Source organism: Brienomyrus brachyistius, chromosome 9 (genome assembly GCF_023856365.1).
Source record: "Brienomyrus brachyistius isolate T26 chromosome 9, BBRACH_0.4, whole genome shotgun sequence".
Classification (NCBI taxonomy): domain Eukaryota; kingdom Metazoa; phylum Chordata; class Actinopteri; order Osteoglossiformes; family Mormyridae; genus Brienomyrus; species Brienomyrus brachyistius.
The window spans coordinates 5,210,852-5,231,165 of record NC_064541.1 but is presented as its reverse complement, the minus strand read 5'-3'; the positions used below and the strand labels follow the sequence as shown (position 1 = coordinate 5,231,165).

At 42.6% G+C, this 20,314-nt stretch overlaps 1 long non-coding RNA gene across 2 annotated transcripts in view; it reads left to right on the top strand.

Moving 5' to 3' along the window:
- The window catches only part of LOC125749692 (uncharacterized), a 125,380-nt gene extending 105,330 nt beyond the window's left edge, over positions 1 to 20,050 (top strand). For both annotated transcript variants that reach the window (XR_007399989.1, XR_007399987.1), the window contains one exon: positions 19,710 to 20,050. This is a non-coding gene — a long non-coding RNA (uncharacterized LOC125749692). The remainder of the gene's footprint in view (positions 1 to 19,709) is intronic.
- The last annotated feature ends 264 nt before the right edge of the window (positions 20,051 to 20,314 follow it).

Here is a 20,314-nt window from a genome sequence, read left to right as displayed (position 1 = left end):
AGAGTCTCTTCTTTAAACCCATGGTCTGTTGGGCACAAGGCTTATCCAACACCGAATCTGTTTCGATAAGTGGCGGTATTAGTTGACGTTAAGTTGACTGAAGTTCCTTGACTCTGCCATAATGTCGTGTGAGGTTTCATCTCACAGTCCAGAAACATACAGTCAGGCTAAATGGCTTCTATAGGGATGGCGTGTGGCTGAGTGGATCAGGACACTCTGTCTGTGATCAGATGGTCATTGGGTCAAATACCATGGTCAAAGTGAAGTCACCACTGAGCCCTTATTCCCAGTTTATCCAGGGACTGGCTGACTCTTCTTTCCCAGTTCTATGTTGCTTTGGATAAAGCTGTCTGCTAAATAAATAAAATGTAATTATTAACTGCCCATAGGGTATGATTGGGTGTATGTGAGCACCATGGACTGCCACCCTGTCTATCATGCTCTCCAACCTTGTGCTGCCTCTGATAGGCTCCGCCCCCCCATGAACTTGACCAGGATAACCATTTGGCAGATGAATGTGTTTGTATACATATCTAACTTTTAAAAGCTATGCGTGATAATAATTAACATAAAATTCACACACAAACAGAACTTTAGTCCTTGTCGTCATACTAGGCAAGAGCGACATCACTAGAAACTTTATCAAGATCATTTGTATTTTGAATATCATCTACTCTGGACATTAAATATTTATCCTAGCCTTGTGTTTCCCTGTTGTAATGTACGGAAACAGCATATTAATAGGGGAAGGATCATATTTAATAAAAGCACAGAACGTTGGTGAGGATGTACAGCTTGCGCTGTACTCATGTGGGCTGACGAGCAGACAAGTTTACAGCCCGTAAGTGAGGTAATTATGGCTTTCCAGTTTCCCCCCTCCAGGATGCATGCACCGCCCCCCATCTGCCTTCCATTCCAATGGTTCCGTATAAAGAAGGCACTGTTTTTCAATAAAAACCGCTTTAGACCTGGAAATATATTTATAACACTGTCTAGGATATCCAGACCAACTTTCCCTTGGGACAATGGTTGTTCTTTTAAGAAATTATAAGATAATGTTACTTAAATAGTTTTATACAATAATTATATACAAGATTTGTTATTACCTTTTATTTTTGTAAGCATTTATTTGGATTTGACAAACCCACAATATCATTTCTGCTATACAATAACAATAATCCTACTGCTACTAATAATAATAGCATTGTTGTTGTGTTTTATTGTATCATTTATTATTATTAATGATCAAATATTTATTATTGTTATTATTTATTATTATAAATTGTAACATGGTTAGTTAAATATAAGCTGTATGTAATATCATCAGTTGTGAGTTGTGATTAATGCAGGTGGAATTTGCATAATTAAAAGTAAGTCGCACATTTGCCTGTCCTCTCTCTGCAGTTTGGAAATGCAGGAAGCAGCAGTGTGATTCTGGAGTTTTCTTTGTAGCTTTATGTCAATATGTGCCGACAAAAAAGCCCAGAAAAAGTGTGAGGAGAAGCAGTCGGGGGTGTAGGGCTCCTCATGGTTTCTGGCGTGATAGAAGCCAAAGCCACAGGAGCTCCTGCAGACGCGTGGCCCATGGGATCATGCCCTGGGGATTATATATTTATTTGTTCATTTGTTTGCTCATTTGGCTGATTTTGAGGGCCTGTGGTAGATAGTTAGCTTTGTCCTTGGTTTCCTCGAACCGTAAGGTGACAGGTCGTGTTCAGTGCCGTGCGGTAGGACGTCCCTGCCAGCTAGGAAGAAGCCGAATCGGGGGCTCAACGCGTATTCGCGGAAACGGACGTGACAGCGAGCGATCGGGCGTGATGAGGCGTCGAGCTTGGCTAGAGTGCCGGAATAACGAGACAGGAGGGGGGGCGGCGGCTTCGCACTGGCAAGGAACGGAACAGAAAAGAACATCTGTGTGAAGCATTGGTAGACTTCACGTCGTTGGATGTTGAGTCTCAGGTCGTGGGAGTGGGACAGTGATGTACCGCGGTACGTTACCTGTCAGGAGACCCAAACTGTGCCAAGAACACACGGCCTACGCCGTCACGGCACAGTTAGGACCCCGCAGGCCAGGTGCTGCATGGTCCAGGTGTTTATGTTTATTCATCAGAGATGCACAAACTGACAGCTGCATCGGACCATGTTACATTGCTCCCAGCTGGACTGTCGAACCAGTAAACAGGGCAGGTGGAGGGGCGTGGCCTAACAATCTTGCTTAGATTAATGATCAGAATTGACCTGTGGGTGTGATATAGTAACAAGATTAGGTCAAGAGGAACAGCCCGAGAACAAACAAAGGCACAAAATAGTGCATCTGCCTCTTTGTATTAAACCTAAGATTCAGACTGATGTACTTGTTAATTTATGCCACAATACACTTTCATTAAAACTACCATTAGATACAGATTCCTTAGCAATTCCAACTTCGTCATCTCTGTGCACAGTCACTGTGGAAGGTTACTGATCTCTCTTGCTTTCGTTAGACATACCTCCTAGTAACAAGGTCCTGAAGCAGAGCAGCGACTGACACTTACGGACCGGTTCTGACTGCTTTAACAGGACTGATGTTTTCAGTGCGACCTAATGGCACGAGCAGTCGTCAGAAGCTGTGGGGGTAGCTATTGTGCTCATTAAAAAAAGTACAGCTGAGAGGGCTGAGAATGGACAATTTCAGGGCAAGTTTAATACACAGGAAGCACAAAATCGTACTGCATTTCAGGATCAAGTAATGATAAATGAGCCACCCATCCATCTAGCCATCAGGCCTGGAATCTACTCCAGGGCACAAGACACCACGGACAAGGTGCCAGTCCATCACAGGGTGCCACATATACGTTGCATTATGGGTAATTTAGAAACACGGATCCAGCAACCGTCATGTCTTTGGATTGTGGGAGATGACTTGCAGGGATACCGAGAGAACATGCAACCTGCACAAACAGAGTAAGAAGAAGAATCAAACATGCAGCCCTGGCTGTGTGGGGGTCACCATGTGCATTAAAAACAATGCTTTATTTTTGCCAAAGGATATCAGACACATGAGGAAATTAAATGAGAGGATTTGAAATTAACTGAATTTTAAAAAGTAACGAAATGCAGAGATGATAAATTACGCTGGAATATTGGCCACAGCTCTGATAGCGGGCCCACGCACGATATTCAGACTATGACTATGCCTTCTTTTAATCTTGACTGAAGGATGAAAGGGTGCTGCTTGGAAAATAATCATCTCCTCATGTAAGGCCAAACAACCTTTTGAAGTTCGCCTGTATGAAAGTCTGTTTTGAAGGAGGAGTGCAAGTGTGGAAAGTTTGGGGAAAACATCCAATTAATCAGAGATTGAGCCTAAATATAACTAACAAATGTGTTAATAGAACTTTCATTTGTCTCCCTTTATCCACCCGTCAGGAATTCGTGTTTAACAAATGCAGCGCATTTGATGTTTCTAGTTTAAGCAGATTTTGCAGTTTATTTTCATCTCCACTAAACTAATTATGATCCAAAGAAAATGAGGAGCGAAGGCACTATGAATTATCACTGAGGCTTTGTGGCACAATGTATCACTTCATGTTAGATTAAACTTAACCAGATCAAAGCTAAATTTTACACTAATCAATCTGAAGAGTGTCATTGTTACAACAAACATTCGACCTCGTTCTGCGCGAATGCCTCATGCTCTGATGTGAAGGAATGATAGAAATTAGGAGAATTACAAAAAGATGGTAGTGATATACACAGGTGGACAGAGACCTTCTTGATAACACCAAAGCCAGAAGCTCGTCCTCTACTAACAAAAATCAGTGGGTGAATCTCTTGTCCGTACCTGTGATTTCCTGTACTTATCTTATGTCTTCTTCCATTGGCAGTTCCAAAACTAAAAACAAGTACAGAGGATGGTAAAAATCCCCAGATGTTGGTCTTGCTTTACTCCAAATATCAAGGATACATCAGTTGAATCGTCGCTGAACAAGACCAATCCCATGATTCATTGCGTCCCACGTTCGTTCTTGGAAGACAAGTTGGCAAGACCGGTCTTGCCAAGACCACAAGTACGGTCTTTGCCTCCTTGGTATTGAGACTTACCCCTGTGCCTTGTAACGGAAATCATGTTTACATACACACCGGAATAATTTAGAAGGGGTTGTTAAATTTATTGCCTTTAAATTTCAACTTTTGTGCCTTACAACAGCCCCCTCTGCTTCCTTACTTGATAGCGCTGATATGAAACTTGTAGCAGGATGAGCTTTTACGGCCCCCACCCAGTCTACACATGAACAAACACACACACGCAAACACACTTAATCAAGGCGGCTCCGATAATTGCAATGAACGTCCCCTACGGGGGCACACATATACCCAGGAATAATGTACACTAAGCTGAAAGTATTTCTCGTCGCATTGGTCAATGTCAGGAACTGCGGGTAGTGAATTATAAATTGCGCGCCATCGTAGATCCTGCTGCGTCTTCACTGTAGCGTAACGGCCCCAGACGAGCAGCAGTGCAGCGGCTGTATCCCGCTAGAACTGCACAGTAAATGCAGCCTATACATTCACAGACGATCGCTTACTTACTTATGCAGGTGCCAGTGTGTCCTGGATGAATCTTTCACACATGGAGAATGAGGATTCTGGCCCTTCTGGTTCAGAAGAGCAATGCCACGCACTGGCTTGACGTCCGTGACGGCAGGCTGGGAGGGTCCCTCGCGGTGTGACCTGTGGGATCCGGCGTGGCATAAGGTGGGGAGGGGCAGCGTAATGGTTCAGTGCTCACGATGCCCGTTAGCGTGTTTTCAGAATGTGTATATTCAAACATAAGTACTTTTCATGTTTATTTTGATTTATGCAGTATGAATAAGCATATGCCCTGGAGCCATTCCCAGACATTTTAAGGAGCAAGACAGAGGTACGCCCGTCAGTCAATCACAGTGTACACACACACACGCACACGCACACACACACACACGCACACACAAACACTATGGGCAATTTAGACAGGTCAAGTAACTGCATGTATTTGGGCTGCGGGTGGAAAATCACGGAGTGTATGGAAGTTCCAAAAACAGAGGGTGGGGGGCAGGATTTGAAGCCCCCAAACCCTGAGGGTGAGAGGTGACAGATACTGATTTCAAGACCTGAATTTCATTGCAGGGATGGAAATAAAAAAACGATATTAAAAACAAACTGAAAAGTCATTGTATTCTCTGGTTTAAACAAAAGAAATAAATTTCATTGTAAAAATCGATGAGCAGAATGTGAAACACATTGAAAGACATAGAAGAAACAGCCCCCAGTTGCATACTGTGTTTTAGCGAATAGATTTTGTTTGATTACCTGTATTGTGTCATGATGTCTTGAACATACAGACAACTCCCCAACCCCTGTCACTGTAATGGAAATAAGCTTGAATCCAACATATTGAAACATTCTCCTTTATACCCAACAGGGATTAAAATATCGATATTATAATCCATATTATAATCCAGAATCTTCAGTCACTCTTATGTTCTAGTTAATCAATAAAACGTTAGTTTAAACATATAATCACCTTAATTTTAAGTCAGAACCATGAGCCCTTTAAGAGAGATCTATAAAAAGAGGATGGCAGACAATGGAAATTTCAAAGAGCTTTAGAGAGGAAGGAAACTGGTGCTTAATTAGCATTCAGCTAAGAGCTGTGTGTCGTTTTTAATTTATATGTTACAGCGACTATCTTGGCCTCTTAGTCTCTCCCATTCAACAATGTGACGCATTCTTGTTGATCGGGCAAAAAAACAAAAAAAAACAGGGGTGTTTTACACTGTTATTACAAGACCGTGCCTCGTTAATACAACACAACAATGAGATAATAACGAGAGCTCGTTTATAATAATGACAAAATTACCTTGTCATTATGCGGTTCCCGGCTTGTACAGGTGGCAGCAGGACGTCTCCTCGGTGCACTAGTTTAACGGGGAAACCGAAACGAAATAGCTTCTGTTTGTAGAAGTAGTGCTCATTTTAATATAACCAACCGTTTAATTGTTATTTCTGCATGAACATATTGCAGATGTAGGATGCTGATTCCTGGCAATTGAATTACCACCTTAATGTAAGGAGTTCTGCACGTAAAGAGTAACTGATTTCCATACCGTAGAAGTCGTCTGTGAATGCGTAGTTGTGGGAATGCCGTTGACGACACAGTGCGAATTAGCATTAGCCTGCTTAGGAGGAGCCGATGTCTTCATAAAATTCAGTCATTGAAAGTGTTCAGGCAACAATTTTTGGGGGGTGGCTGATTCCAAGGTTCCCTGAGTGACAGGGGCCCTAAAAAATCTGGAACGAATATGATTGGATCTGATCTGGGTTGGGCCCAACTGTGACATGCTTTCATGGGGCCCAGAATCCCATATGACACCCCTGTTGATGAGGCTTACAGTAGATAACAGATGAAGCTTTTGAGAAAACAGCATTTTTTTTTACCATGATGCCATTTGAAGTGTTTCCTGCAGTTGACGTTTTCTGCTGAAATGTCTATAAACTTAGTCACTATTGTTTTGTTTTGTTTTTTATCAAAAGCTATAATGAGCTCTGAGATGTAAGCAAATTTGCATGATATTAATTAAGTGACAGATACGTAACAGCGAGTAGACAAACAGACGAGGAAAGCGTAATCACACTCCAGCATCACGCAGCAGAGTCTGTTACTCACGGGACAGGGGACACCCTGGATGGGGTGCCAATCCATCACAGGACAGGGGACACCCTGGATGGGGTGCCAGTCCATCATGGGACAGGGGACACCCTGAATGGGGTGCCAATCCATCACAGGACAGGGGACACTCTGAATGGGGTGCCAGTCCATCATGGGACAGGGGACACCCTGGATGGGGTGCCAGTCCATCACAGGACAGGGGACACCCTGGATGGGGTGCCAGTCCATCATGGGACAGGGGACACCCTGGATGGGGTGCCAATCCATCACGGGACAGGGGGCACCCTGGATGGGGTGCCAGTCCATCACGGGACAGGGGACACCCTGGATGGGGTGCCAGTCCATCACGGGACAGGGGACACCCTGGATGGGGTGCCAGTCCATCACGGGACAGGGGACACCCTGGATGGGGTGCCAGTTCATCACGGGACAGGGGACACTCTGAATGGGGTGCCAGTCCATCACGGGACAGGGGACACCCTGGATGGGGTGCCAGTCCATCACGGGACAGGGGACACCCTGGATGGGGTGCCAATCCATCACGGGACAGGGGACACCCTGGGTGGGGTGCCAGTCCATCATGGGACAGGGGACACCCTGGGTGGGGTGCCAGTTTGTGGTAGGGTTAGGGACACACAGTGGGCAGTTTGAAGACTCTATGATTGCTGTTACTGTATACTTTTGGGGAAAATTACATGAAGACTGGGAGGCCATGCAAATTTCACACATAAAAATGGAGGGCAGGATTCAAACCTCCAAAACCTTGAGGTTTAGGAAAGCAAAGCTACCCTACTCCCTACACACTGAGTCACTGTACTACCGCAGTTGTCATGAAGAAGTCAATTTAGCAATAAGTTTGACCTAAATGCCTCCGAAATGTTTGCTTCACACAAGGTACAGGTTAATAATTTTCTTTTATATGTATGCACCCATAATATGTATTAAAAAAATTCATCGGCAAGAAATTGGATTACATTTTTAAATAAATTCTTCCATCGAGTTAATGACACACAGAATATCTTTAAATGCACACCATCCCCAATCCACTGTGACTTTCACCCCAGTGAAGGCTTTCTGTTTACCAGAAATAATGGAACGGAAGGAAAAGTTTCTAGAAGGTTTGCCTTTTTACAAGGTCATTTGAAGGAGAACAATTTTTTTTGCGCTTTTCACTCTGCCAGGGTGCTACCGGGTCTCGAAGGAGCAAAATTACCGCCACAGTTTTAGAGACAGAGGAAATTAATGCGCCGCAGCTGAGCTACAATCTCTTTTGCGGCCGTTTCGTCTCTTAGCATCCATGCATGCGCACAAATAAGCGATAATTGACATTCTGATGGAATTACACCAAGAGCTATAAACAAGAACGGTGACTGGCAGGGACTGCGGCCACAAATCCTGATTGCTTTGTTATGCCGGAAAAAAAAGGGCTATGGAAATTTTACTCGTTAAATATTTATAACCCACCAAAGCAGTAGATTATAAACATTTCCAGTTATTTCTACCTGTCATGATGTATAAATAAGCATCTAAACCAGGGACCACTATGGAAAAAAAAACATACGAAGTTTTTCCTGATTTAAATCGTAAGTAAGCTTCAGGGAGAGCTACATATGCTAGCTGCCAAATTCATAAAAACGTAATTGACTGTCAGGAAGGAGAGGGATATACGTGGGCATGGTTCCAGAACCCTCTAAATCAATATTAATTATGTTTAAATCCATTGTATACTGTTGCATGTGAACACAAACGCAAACTTATGTGCATAGACAGCCCGATGTGATTGACAGTGCAATTAATTCTGCATTTAAAATAAACATTGCGCTACGCTAATGGGCATTAGCGATAATTGGTGGTGATCGTTAACAGTACTGCACCAAGTCGTAAACGGGGATAGCCGTGCCGTGTTGGCATTTATGTGACAAGTCAGGCCCGGCCTTTTGGGATGGAGTGATGACAAGGAGATGGACGCAACTAAGATGCCTTAATCGTTAAAAGAGGGCCGAGACATGGAAGACGCTGTGAAGTTAGACGTAGGACTGCCGAGAAGTTCTGCAGTTGGTCTCCCTTTGACGAAGTGCGCTGCCTGGTTTCACACACCGTGCTGGCAGAGTGGTGCTTTTAATTCTACCCGTGTGTTTTTATAGCAGAGGTACTGTAACTAAAGACATCACATCAATAATGTGAACCGGTCTGGAATGGAAGTAGCTATGATCCAGGTATGGTCTGAACTTCTGTAAATCCTGTAATCTAATCCTGTAATTCTGTAAACTTAGGACCCTAACTGGGGAATGAAGACTGAGCAGAACAAGTTTATTTATCTGTTCATGTTTCTGTGGATTTTTACATAGCTAATAATGTTACACATTGTTATTGTTTGTTGTCTGTTCTCTTAATAGAGTAGTTATTTCATTTAGAAGGCCTCGCCCTCCCTCATTCTCAGTCTAAGACAGTGGTTATACACCCTGCCATCGATAAATCAGTCCTACAGGGCACTTCTGCATGCGGACGCGGTAAGACAAGAGCTGGAAGATTAATGGCCTCGGCTCCCCAGCACCATTCAGCACCAGCTGGTCCAGTTGGCACACTCGGTGGCACACCAAGAGTTAAATGCCATCTGCGCTCCCCTGCGTTATGTGCATACGCCCGTTAAACCAAGGTGAAGTGCCAGACAATAAACACCGTGGGCACTTGTGACCTTGTTCATGTGAACCTCCTCTGTGGGCCCCATCGCGATATCCCACAATCCCCCTGTAAGCAGTTTCACGCACCCCTGCCTCAATTCATTTGCATTTCCTTGTCAGAAATAGCAGCTCTCTTTCAAATCAATATCTCTCTAAAGAAAGGCTAGTTTGTCATTTTTAAGCAATATGAATCCCAGTCAATCAATGCATAAAAACGTTTTTACACTACCTAGGATAGGCTGCCCGTAAAGTGGATGAACGTTTGGAGGATCGATGGAGGGATGTATGGATGGAAAATTGACTAAATAAGACTAAAACTCTCACTTTCCTTGTGTAATGTGTAATATAACACATCTAATACTCCGTTAAGTTGAGTTACGGATACAAAGCACTTTTCCCTCTTTCTCCATCGGTCCTGACTTTGCTTCGCCGAGCTGCGTTTCCTCCATTCACAAGTCCCAGATCCCCCAAGCTCTTTAAGCAAAGTACCATATGCCCTCCATGCTGATTTAGGCATTATGGAGTTAACGTTTTTAGCAATGCAGTGGGAGTAATATTCATTATTCTTCAAGGTCTGGAGAAAAGTAACAGCTGACCGCTGCCAAACAGATGTCAAGGTAACAATCCGCTCTTTTAGGCTTGTTTTATTGATGGCACGTCTGGTTTAAATATTTTTCCCGCAATATTTTGATAGCTACTTCCTTGATAGTTGTAATATCTCTAATTTATGGCCCTTCAATGTTTTTTTTTTTTGTGTAATATGCTCCTTCTTCTGTGGTGTCTTTGTTTGGAAATTAAGGAGGAAAAAATGGACCTCTCTCTCCTCGTTTGTTACCTGAATGTCGCCCCCAACAGACTGACCTGAATGTGTACTGCATTCTTTAGTTTACTCTCTCCAGTCGCAGACATAATCTGTTTGCAAATTGATGTGCAAGCTCCGCAAGATGCCAAGATAGCTGGGGAAAATGCTGTAGCTATTTTAATATTCCCAGACTTCATTTTCGTCACGTTTGTCATCCTACTGTCATCTTTGATTGTAGAGCCAAATTATATTTAATTGCAAAAGGAAGGAAATATACTTTTGAAATGTCAGATTCAATGGGTGCCTTAGCTCCCCCGTAACAGGTACCGCATTGTGTGTCGTCGACTGTTTTGGAAGTACGGCACAATTTGCATATACTAAGCGAACAGGCTTCAAGGTCTGGCTGAGTTTTCTCGAGACAAATCTCTGCGTGCCGGGTTTTTGCGGGGAGAACGGTGGGCGAAAGATCTAACGAGCTGCCACAGTGGTCCAGTCAGTGCAATGCAGCCAAAAGCCCAGCCTCTGTGAGGATATTACAAAGAGACCTGCCTGGAGCTGACTTTTTCATGTGCCACCAATTTAATGCTTCCTCCAAAACCTGACATTTATTCAGTGTTCTGAATGCTTAGCTATAAAATTCCTCTGGGAGTGAGATTGTTGACAACATCATGTTTCTTTATTGGATAAAATCAGTATATATTATGCCTTTATACAGGTGAACTCCAAAGAACAGCTTATTTTATTTTTTTTATTTTTTGTAAAATACTCCGGCATTGATGAAATGCATGTTTTAGCACATCAGCTGGGGAATTATAGAGTCTTGCTAACGAATTTTGTTTTGAAATCATTCAATAAAAGATGATAGTAAGACACTTAAAGAAATGCGCATTTCCGTTTTAGCCATAATGGAAAATCCTGTTAAAGCAGATGTGTTAAATAGCCGCCTGCTTCTCAGCGTAACGGTAACTGTGGAATGGGTAGGGCGGCCTGGCACGGCGTTCGAATGGCTACATTAAATCATATCATCTTCAACAACAGCGATAATGATGTAGTCCAGTAATTCACCTTACCGACTCTATGCAAATGGAAGTGGCCCATTTTATGGGTACATTTCTTCAACCCCTCACTTGCAGAATTACCCATAACTTCTGTTTAATCCTCATTAAAGATGAATTATGATTAAAAAAAAACCTACGAGGGGCAAACAGGATAAGGGTAAGTAATGATGGTGGATACTGAATTTTAAAGTGCAATTATGAAAGGAAGATGCATCGCTATTGGGCTGGGAGATGTGGGCCGGGAGATGTGGACTGGGAGATGTGGGCCGGGAGATGTGGTGTTAGTATAATTCCAGACGGGGGAGTCACAGACGGGGACGCAGGGCACAAATTCTGCCTGAAATTTGCGATCTTTGGATTGTGTCGAGGGGGGGGCATCTGCATCTTTTTGTCTATCTCGTCTTGCAGTTGAGAGCAAGTTTGGGGGTCACAGAGAACAGGGTCAGCCAGCACCTTTGGAGCAATTGGGGGTTCAGTCAATTGCCTGGAATTCAAACCAGTGATCTTCTGATCTTCTGAACATCCTAACTTGCTGATCCACATGTCGCCGCCCCCCCCAAAATCGCTGGTTAAAGTCCTTCTCTGGTTCACTTTTTCTTAACCCAACACTTAGCAATAGCAAGAGTGAAAAATAACATCAGCCTTTAAAAAGCTGCCATTGACTGTGACTGCACCAGAAGTGCACTGGTTCATCTCAGTGTCCATATAGGCCGTGGTCAATTACCTCAGCAAGCCCAGTGACCAATCACCGCTCGAGGGCGGGGCACAATTACCCTGCTTAGTTTACTGCGACTGGAACATGATAAATGTTGCTAATACTCAGTATTCAATATAGTGTATCTTTAGCATTAGAAAATACAATCCATTTTAAAAGACATTTCAATCCACCTTATTCCCAGTATGTTTATATCATATGTTTAGTGGAAATAACATGAAGAAAAGGAGATGCAGGATACTGGGAGAGAAACTGGGACCAGGCATAACCATTTCCCACAGAGACAGCGGCAGCTCTAACGATGTCCTGTCCAAGGTCTGTCTGTGCCGCTTCTGACATACAGTAGATTTCGAGGGAATTATTCAGCGCTGGGACAATACAGGTGGCAGGACATTCATTTTATGAACATCACACAGATAAACCTGTGGGGAGCTAGCCCAGATGTGGTGGGTGGGGGGCGGCAGGGCGGGGGGGCACTTAGTATGTAGCAGTCAGTGACAAGACAAACAGAGTTATCGTTCTGTACGCATCGTAGACGTGGATTTACAGTGAACATTTTTCTTCCATGTTTTAATTAATACAGTGAATTACGAGACCTATCTCATATATTTATTATGAGAAATGTGTCATCAAGAACAACCCCATGGTGCCAAAGGATAATTAGGAGATTACATTGTTCCTCGACGTGCCATTTCTTTTCCTCCCAATAGCACTGATACCGGTTTAGATTAGTCTGGGGCGATGAAGAGTCTCTCCATGTAAGCTATCGGTGTATATTTGTGACAAAACTGCATGAGTATCTTCTAGGAAATGGATTTGGTTGTTTTTTTCTGCGTTATTCGTTGAGGGATTCCTCGTTGCGGGGAGGGACTGTACATCAATACAAGGCTAACAAATGTAATAAAGAAGCAGATTAATGACCGGTCTGTTTTGTGCGGTGTTAGGAAAGCAGTCTGCATACTTTTTTTTTTTTTTCCAATTTACAGGAAATGCAAGCAATAATAATGTTAACTCTCCATGAAGTAGTCTATTAATCAGCCGAAGGTATCTCATTGCTTCGGAGTATGTTTATTTATTTGGCGAGTGCAACATCAATCCCTTCACATTAAAGGTCACAGGTTCAGCAGAGACGTAATGAGACAGTGATGCATACCTCCTGCTAGGATCGCTGGGAGAATGGCTTTTAGCTATCCCTGCGCTAATTTCATTTACGCAACACCACATTTTAAGCTGTGCGTAAGATAATCTTCAGTAGGTGTCGCATTTCAGGACAAGTAGTGCTGTTGATATTGAGGGTCACTGATACGCATGGTTGCATTCGCAATGCGTTCGCATTTTTAAATAGGCCCCCAGTTTCACAGTACTGTCTTTATTGTGCTTTTGTTGACGTTCAGAATAAATAGTTTAATGTTAATCACTGACTTGACTGTGCGAATGGTAGCATGTGCTACGAATCTGAAGAAATATGGACCATTTTCCAGCTGACTTTGGTGGGGGGGGTGGGTGTGTGTGTGTGTGTGTGTGTAAATTGACCAGCTGTCTGAATTTTAGGAGGTCAGACAGATGCCAACAATATGGCCCAAGTAAGTATACTTGTGTATAAATATCACAATATTGCAGCACATTCCTGCCAAGGATGCAATGGAAACTGTCGACTAATGGGATGAGATTCAGTCAAGGCACATTGGTTCTGTTACACAAAGGGCTTCCACAGATTTCAGTACCAGCAATGCAACCATGTAATACTTTATAACCAGGCCAATGGCTTAAAATATATGGCATCAGAAGAAAAATTACCCAATAAATAAGGACAATTAAAACGTAATGAAAATGTAATGGCTCAGTTCACTTTTTCAAGATCCATGTTGAACTATGAATCAGGGCTAAAATAAATATGTGAAAAATATGCAGGGCTGCAGTGAAGCAACCAGGTTGAAAAGTAGCATCATGCTATGGAGTATTAAATAGTCAAAGTGAGGGAGGTACTTAGCTTTAACTTGCAGTGAAGTCCTTTACACAATGAGCGGAGCTGTGCTCTCCAATTTCCCCTCGAATGCTAATGAAGGCAACTGCTTTCCTGGCAATTTAACAAAAGTCGCTGTGAATGTATTTTAAATTATTTTAAAACGCACAGTTTAAAACGCAGAATAGAGAATGCAATCTGCTAGCCTAAAGCTATTGATATTACAAACTACCTCAGAGGACAGAATTATATTCAGATAATTATATATGTTTTAATTTGTATTTAGGAGCTAAGTAAATGAAATGTTCAGAAAAATGTTTCCAGTGAACGAACACAAGGGCCACACGGTTCAGACTGGTTAAACAATTACAAAAACAATTATGCATTAAAGTGTTTTAATGGGCTCTTCTTGTGTTCATTAAATATTTATAGGATACACTGCTATTTCAGTGTTCTAACAGTACAAAATGAAGGAAATCAAACTTAGTGAGGCACCAGTTCTATGTATCACTTTATTTACATTATTAAATTATCTTATTTTTTTTTTGTACATGAATATCACTCATTCGCATGGCAGTGGTACATCAGGTATCACATATATCACTAAAAATAAGTAAGTCAAAGGTCGAAGACACTCATGCTTCTTAAAACTGAATTTTGTCATTTTCCCCTAAATGTAAACAGATTTAATGTAAGGTCTAGATGCCTACTTCAGATTTCAAATAAATGGTAAAATTATCTAGGCATAAACTGTTATGAGGATGGCATTTCCGTCACTGCTCAATAGACATGCTGATTTAAAAGGGAATCATTTTCACTTGAAAATAACACACTAAAAATACAAGCCACCATAGGCATTAAACATTAGTAAAGACTAAACTTGTTTGTCTGGGGAATGCTGGTCTTTTGCAGTAAATTCTGGAATCAAGTGGCAATTTAAACACAATGAGAGAATTAAGTGTTCGCCATGAAGAACAATGATTTTAATCTAAACGGTGCTTAATTTAGATAACATGTTTACTCTAAGGTAATCTGTTCTTAATTATAAGGCTAACGTTACGATGGAATAATAGATATTATAGGAAGGTAATCTGCAATGCTGGAGTTCCGATAGTAGTAAGTCATGCATTTGAGACTTCGAGACTCTTAAAGTAATGACTCTTAATTGCAGCTTTTTTTCATATCAGATCCACGTCCGTAATATATCTGCATAACGTCACTAAGGCTGGCAGCTGTCTTGAGGACTGTGGGGCTTTTTTCTGTCTTCCAAACACGTCCCCCCCCCCCCCCTTTGATTAACACTGTCACACCTCTCCGCTACACCAATAAGTAAATATGACGCATTGCCTGCTCAGTGGGTGGTGTGAGGATCACATGCTTTACAGACCCACCCCCCCCCCGACACCCCGGGGGCCAGGAACACCGAATGCGTCAGCTTGTAATCCTGTGAGCGACTGCCATGTTTGCATCCTGTCATACCTTCGGCATACCTATAATGCATTGAAAATAGCGTGCCGTGACGTCCCTGGTGAAAATGCGCAGGTGCAAGCTGTCTGCGTCTGCGGCAGTCTGTTCACTAAAAGTGCAAGTGCAGCCACCGCTGGCCGAAGCCCACACAGAAGGGTGGGGGTCTGATTCACCTTCTACTGGGGGCACTGTGAAGCTTTTAATATCAGCAAGCGGCGAGCTCAAAAATGGGGAAAAGAGAGGCACTCTCCCTGACAGATAAAACAGCGAGGCTCTGCCCCTCCAACAGCCCTGCGTGTCACTCGCAGAATCGCTACAGTACAACCAGGGGCACTAGTTATTATTGTTGTTGTTGTTATAATATTATTAATAATAATAATAATAATAATAATGTTAGGGAGCTTGTTTTTTGAAAGTTTGCATATAAATCCATTGAAAGCAGGCCTGGTAATGAAGAGGTTTGTGTTTAGTGATTTTCTATCACTGATGGCTGTTATTGGGTGATCTATAAGTCTTGTCCTGAATCCTGTAGCTCGTATACACAGAGGATTTTATGTTCTGGGAATGCATTTCTTAAGGCGATGGTGCTCACCTGACCTGAAATCTGTGAGTCTTTTATATTTTGAAGTATTTATACAAATACCTTGAAGCAACTATACATACACCGTTTCATTTAGATTAATTAGTAATTAATTTAGAATAAAATTAAACGTAAATATGTGACACAAGATTTTAGAGTAACTTTAGAGGTGAGTCTCAGGCCTTTTATGATGCCTTTTTATGAGATACACTCTCGAAACCTGGAGAAATCACCCAAAGGTCCAAAGGCAGGTAGAATCGAGGAGCATGAGGCGGAGGTGATGCCTTCATTGAGGTCTGTGAGTGGCATGCGATTTTCTCAGAACTGGGACCTGTGGTCTGCATGGCGACGAGGACAGCAAACGGAGACATGTTCAAAGTGGTTTTGCTCCACTACCGGCCAGGGTCACCTTTCAATGTCTGATGTAACGAAGGGCAAAATGAATGAGTCAGGAGTCGCAGGGGAGAGGAGCTGGCAGAGGTGAAGGGCCGGACATGTTATATGTATACATATGTAACTGCATCATTCTTTGTTTATATGGCACTATGATCATATTGAGATCATATTTCAATCAGTCGATCTTCCATTTATCTGTGAATTTACCATAAACCGGATGATTGTGTTCTTTTTCAATTTATTTAGTTTATACAATTTTTGCAATTAATCAAATTAACATCCACAATATTAATCTATTTCTGCGGCACTACACCCACAAAGCTTTACAGTGTTTTCATTAAGATGTGGGGATCTGTGATTAAGAATTATCCACCTAATTATCACTAAATTAATTATAATACAAAGCTTGGGGCTTAACTGGTACAGAACTTGACTCAGATGAAAATTGCTCTATCCGATGATCTTTGACGAGGACTCCGGCTGCAGTGAATCACGGTGATGTACCATCGGCACCAAGAATCCAGGTAGCGTGATGTGCGATGCATTTTTCAGGCTGATTAGTGATTTTCAAGTTGATTCACACTGATTAGAGTGAGAATAAGGTCTGTATGTTAATACTGGCATTTAAAATATTCTGACAAAAACAGAGATACAAGTAGATGGATGGATGGATGGATGGATGGATGGATGGATGGATTACATAATGGAATGCTGGTACAGATGACTATAGGAGAACAGGGCTGGATTACATATTCTTGTAAGTGTGCTCTTCGTACAGCCCTGTAATAATAAATACATAAAGTGCCGTTAAGTTCAATATCTCCAGGAAAGAGGAACTGGAAACCCCACTGTGATTCTATAGCTCAGTCATTCACATGCAGCCATTATAATAGGCTGAAAAAAGGCTTTCTGGATGAAGTGAGGGAAATGCATGCTTTACTCTTCTTTAGTCAGCTGTCTGTTAGCAAAATGTTCCTGTCATAAATTATTCATATGATGCCACTGAGCTAATGCTTCAACTGCAGAAATGTGGGGAACACATTGTAAAGGGTGGTGCACAGTGGTGTGAGACACATGCGGGGAGTGAGCAGGGCAAGACCAATGGGTGTCAATGAATGAATGAATGAATGAATAGGACAAGTAAACAAAAGCAGAGCTGCAGGCTTGGTAAGCAGGCAGCGTGTCTGGGGAGAAAAGCCTAACAATGCCTTCCCTTATGCCCACAGATAAGCTGCTGACTTCACACTATTCTCCAGGACATTACTGGGGTGGGATGCTTATCAGAGTGACGCGTCTGCGGGTGCAGTATTGATTTTAAGCCCGTGCGTTAATTCATCATCGGCAACGCGACTTCGCATTAAATTTTAATATGTGTGCTGCACGGTAACCCTGTGTCATTTTTGTAACTGAACTGGTACATTAAAGAGGAAAAAAGGCCCATCCATTAAGGTTAAAAAAATTCCCTAGGTATGACCTAATGTAAAAGTCAGCATTGTGAAGCAGTGCTGGAATAACATTGGTTCGGGTCTATTGAGAAGATGGAACATAGCACAGAGTCCTCGATGAAGAGGATGCAGTGGTCAGATCTAATGTCCAAGCAGCCTAACCAGCATTCATCCTCAGCATGTACCTCAGCAATCCTATATCTAATGGGACAAAGAGGCCACTACACTACGGGAATGTCTTTCTAGAGGTAAATGACAGGGTTGCAGGCAAGGAGTCATAGTGTCAGGATTGACCATGATTTGGACAAAATTCAGGAGAAGGATTGGACCTCCAAACATCATCTTGGACCCCCAAGCATCAGCCTGGACCTCCAAAAATCAACCTGGACCTCCAAACATCATCTTGGACCTCCAAATATCTGCATAGACCGCCAAACATCATCATGGACCTCCAAACATCAGCCTGGACCTCCAAACATCAGCCTGGACTTCCATACATCAGCCTGGGCCGCATGCATTAGCTTGGACCTCCAACCATCTGCCTGGACCTTAAAACATCAGCCTGGACCTCCATACATCATCATGGACCCCTGAGCATCAGCCTGGACTTCCACATCTGCATGGACCTTCAACCATCATCTTGGACCTCCAAACATCAACCTGGCCCTTCAAACATCAGTCTGGACCTCCAAGCATCAGCCTGGATCTTCAAACATCAGCCTGGACCTCTGGTGTCAGCCTGGACTTTGGGAATCAGCCTGAGCCTCCAAACCCTTTCACCTCACGGTGCTCATGCAGATAATTACAAACCCACACCAGTTACAAACCCCGGTGTTAAAAAGTGTCTGATTTGCTGAACTTTGCATTTTTCCTGGCTTGAGGTCAAGCAATTACAGGCATCCTTTGGTAAAATAAAACTGCTATAAATCAGGATGAATACACAATGCTTTATCCCTTCCCTTATTACCCACCACATATTGATTTCCATGTATATTTAAGCCTTGGGGTTCCCTAAGAGCTGTCATGTGTGTTTTTAGATGAGGAGAGTGCTGGAGGTGAGGTCAGACCCGTTGGCAAATAGTAAACATTTTAATGCACTAACTGGGCCTATATGAATCCTAATTTACATTTACAGAACCCATCAATTACCCCTCTCATGTTTGGGGTTAGACGCACGGCAGGGATTTGCAGTCCTGAATACGGATTAACTTGTGTTTAAAAAAAAAAATCCAAATAAGATAAGCATTTTAACATCTAATTTTTCCTTTTTTAAAAAATTCGCTACATAACATGGGAACTGAGTTCCATAAACCCCAATTTACAAAGTGAAAATGAACAGCCAGGCTTTAGTATATTTCTTACCCATGAACAGCTATATTATTTCAGCTAATTTGATAAATGAAGACAGGAGATTTTCTGCGTAATGCCTTAAAAAATACTCAGTGCTGACTTAATTTTTTTTTAACTTTGTACATTTTAACTTTATTATTGGTTCCAGTGTGCTAACGTGTATGTGTGTCTGGTCATGTATATGTTACATTATGGGGACCAAATGTGTCCGCAATGTGATAAACACCCAATATTTCATCTTTGTGGGGACATTTTTCAGTCATTTAGGGAACATTATAAAAATCTGTGAATGCAATCAAAAATTTTTAAATGCCAAAAGTCTTGTATTTTGTTTACCTACTTCTAGATAAGGTTAGGGCTGTGTAGGGGTTCAGGGTGTCATAGTTGGGATTAGGGTTAAACCTATAGAAATGATTAGAGAGTCCCCACAAAGATATAGATACCCACAGTAATGTATGTGTGTGTGTGTGTGTGTGTGTGTGTGTGTGTGTGTGTGTGTGTGTGTGTATGTGTGTGCACACACACTTTTAATAAATGAGTGTGTTCTGTTTCCTGACATAGGTTCCAGGTTAACCCTGTGACCCTGCACCAGACAAGCTGGTATTGAAGATGGATAGATGGATGGATGGGTAGATTATCCGTCTGTGCAGTCAGCGTAATGTAAGGAACTGAGCTGTCAGCCGAGGAGGCCGGTTGATGGTTACTGAACAGCAGCGTACGCCTGGAAAGTTACCCCAGAGGCAAGTCCACCAGTCCGGCACTGGAAGGCAGTCCGTGTGACAGAGCTTCATTTGAAGTTCACTAACGCACCACACGCTTACTCTCACCTAACCCATTCCAGCCCACTCTCCCCCAGGGTCTGCGGGTCAAGAAGGATCGATCGTAACCTATAACAATCTCCCACCCAGTGATTAAGAGCGGCGTCAAGCTCAGCTGCTAAGTGATGGATCTCTTGATTTAATTGAGGGATTGTGGGGAACGGATGCTTGGGTGGTGGAGGGCTGGGGGTGGGGGGGTGCGATTCTATTAAGTCCAATGCCAAAAACATTAAGATGCATCGACCTGCACCGAGTCGCGTCAGTACAGGTCGTGGCTTCCTTCTACTCCTCACATCCTGGGAGACAGACAAACTCTCCGCCTGTCACGATCTCTGTATCGGTGATGGA